This window comes from Camelina sativa, chromosome 12 (genome assembly GCF_000633955.1).
Source record: "Camelina sativa cultivar DH55 chromosome 12, Cs, whole genome shotgun sequence".
NCBI lineage: Eukaryota > Viridiplantae > Streptophyta > Magnoliopsida > Brassicales > Brassicaceae > Camelina > Camelina sativa.
Window position 1 is genome coordinate 11,109,196 of NC_025696.1, and position 3,415 is coordinate 11,112,610.

The following is a 3,415-nucleotide window of genomic DNA, read 5'->3' on the forward strand; positions in this document are numbered from 1 at the left end:
TATATATATAGGTAATGAAATAGGTAGTTGGTATTTTTTCATGAAGCTTTTCCAAATATATTTATAATAACTAAATTTTAATATATTTTTTTTGGACAACAACTAAATTTTAATTATATTCATGTATTTTACAAGCGAAGCGATGAGAAGAAAGAAACGATAAAATTAAATTAATAATAAATAACCCACTTGCATAAATAGTTGAAACCAAAACCTATTTGCATCTAATCTTTTTCATCTTTCTGCATTGAAGTTATAGGGACGTCGAAGGAACGTAAGAAAGTAGTGAAGTTGTATTTATCATCTCAACTTGGGGAGGACGTGGCATCGATTCCATCCACCGTGGGAGCACAAATTGGTATAAGATGACAGGAACAAGTCCACACTTGGAAATCCAATCCATGCGCTTCTCACAAGCAGAAAGGTTAATGAAACAATCTTGATGTTGTGACTCATCATCTCCGAAGATTTTGTAGTTTTGTGTCTGCAAGTTACATGATATCAAGTAACGGTTTTCTTGACTCCACAAGTACGCAATATTGCTATCAACCGGATGCATTGCCATGGGTACGTAACAGCCGATAAATGGGAGGCTGAGTTCCCACAGAAGTTGCCAAGCTGAATCATTGTTTAACCTCCAAACCTTCAAAAGATTGTCTCCCCCTTGAGCTAATCTTTTGATATACATGACAAAACCGCTTCAAGTAGTCAAGGCTGTTTCGTCGTAATTCATATCCTGATCGGGGAGAGGTATAACCTGACATTGTTTGGATTTACCATAGAAATCGTGAACCATAAGTTGTACATGCTTACGATTATAAGCATCTCTTTGGCGTAAATAAAGCGTCCCATTCAGACTCATAGGATCAAACACGTCGGGGAAGTAAAGAGGGCAGAAAAGGGATTTGCGAATCCAAACGCCTGTGTCCGACGAATACACATAAAAACTCGAATAAGTTCCGCCTTGAGTCGGTGTCATTGGACCAGACCTAACCACTTTGAAGCTCAAAACAACACCGTCCTCGTCAACACGAGTCACCAGACCACACAGGTACGTAAAGGTATCTGGAGGGTAAGGGATCTCAACCCACTGTTGTAATACTGGATTACCCACATATGTTTCCGAAGTACCATTAGAAGATCTATGCATCAAAATCAACCCATTGGAAGAAGCCATATATGTGAATTTACCGTTTATTTCCATATTCGAAATATAAGAACCTTGAGACTTTGGAAGACCCCATGTCTCGCATCCATGGAAGTATATGAGTTCATCTCGTTCTCGGAGGAGCTGTAGTGACCAACATAAAGAGGTGTTTTGGTGCAGAGACACAAAGAGACGGCGGAAATACACAGATTCAATTGTCGATTTCCATGCTTTACACACCGATTTGAATTTGGAGATGCTTCTTAATGGTAATCTCGCTATTATCTCTGTCACTATTGCCTCTGAAACATGTGCGGCGGTGTTTTTTGGTGTTTCCATTGGAAATATTGCTTTATTTTCGTCAATATCTTACGGTTCGGGTTTTGGAGTGTAACGAATTAAGATACAATGTTCTTCTTAGTACAAAGGGAAACATATATATAATGGAGTCAGTGTGGCATTTTGAAACATAAATCTTCTGTTTATTAAAACATAATATTATTCACTATTTTTAGATTTTTTTTTTTTTGTGAAAACTAAAAGCTAAACTGGAATTAATTAATTGTTACTTTACAAAATACACTAGTATTTATTTTAATTTTATTGTTGTATAAATTAGTAATTTATCCTGTAGATTTGATGTCAAATCTTTTCAATTTGAAAGAAACAAAAAAAATTAGCAATTAAAAATAATTAATATAAAAGAGAGAAGCAAATATGAAGTGGAAAAATGGAAAGATGGAAAGAGAAACAAAAAATGATGTTTAATGGAAAGATGGAAAGAAGGAAATCCAATATTTTTTATGAAAAAGGAAAAGAGAGAAGCAAATATGAAGTGGCAAAGCATCACAACTGCATACATTATTGGTATTAATTAAAAGTAAAACCTCTATAAATTAATAATGGGATCATGACATTTTATTAATTTATAGTGATATTACTTTATAGATAAATTAATAATTATTATTTAATAATGTAAATTAATAATTAATAATTTGTAGTTTGTTTGGTTTTAGAAATTGTAAATAAATATGCAAGAAATAAAACGATTAACTTATAAGATTAAAACATTGGGTCATAGGGTATTTCAGAGATCAATGACTAATGAGAAAATGAAATATGGAATTCAATAATTAAGAACTGTTCTAGAACATGAACACAATAATAGACTAACCCTCTTTCAAGGCATTAGAAACTAAACTTGACTACTAGTTTGCTAAACTTTCATTTGCAACCTCCTAGCCAAATTTGCATTACAATCAAGTTTATTAAGTTCACAATGCGTCCTAACATCAACTTTCGCAGGCTAGAAATACATTGCTCAATTCACACTCATTCAGGCATTCTATCGAACACTTTTGATGCGTAGAAAAACCTAGAGTCTAAAACAAGGTGATCAGTCCTATTTTAACATTAAGATCGTGTGAATCAAAGAACCTAAGGATTAAGAACTCCAAACAATAATTAAAACATCAATTCATTGAATCTCCTAATTGGAACCCTAAAACCCAATTGGAGAACTACTCACACATAGCAAAAGAGAAAACAAAAATCACAGATGAAGAAAATATGATTAAATTTCAGAAATAATAAGAAAGGGTTTAGAAATCTTCTCCAAATTGCCAATGAGGATCAATCTCTAGAATCCCAAAGAGTGGCTTACAAAAAAGTCTCTGGTTGAAGAAAGAAAGCGTAGAATGATACTTAGAATAAAACTTAGGGTTTTTCTCCCAGCCAATAAAAGGTATTTATAGAGCTCTCCAAATAAGGTAAAAAAAGGTAACGGCTTGGTTAAGACATTTCTCAGCCAGGCAGGTTCCTCTGGTAGGCGGGTTTTAACCTGAAAGTTGCCGGGTTTGACTTTGTTGCTTAGCCAGGGGGTTCCTCTGATAGGCGGGTTTTAACGTGAAAGTTGCCGAGTTAGACTTTCTTGCTTAGCCAGGCGGGTTCTTCTGGTAGGCGGGTTTTCACGTGAACCAACATTCATCTCATATGCTTGTTTGTATCCAGAATAACTCATTTTCCTCCAATTTCCTCCAAAGTGTCCTAAAACCTATAAAGACTCGATAAATAACTAAAAGACTCCAAAAATACACTTTGACTCAATAAAAAGTGTAAAATAAGAGAGAAAACAAAGACTAAAAACTGATAAAAACACCATATATCAGTTTTAGAATTGTATTTTTAATATTTAGAGAATATTATTAACAATAAATTATAAATACTATATACAAGTTCACTTATATTATACAAGTTCACTTATAAGTT

At 33.7% G+C, this 3,415-nt stretch overlaps 1 pseudogene; it reads right to left on the reverse strand.

Moving 5' to 3' along the window:
* Nucleotides 137–1,529, reverse strand: LOC104731271 (annotated as a pseudogene).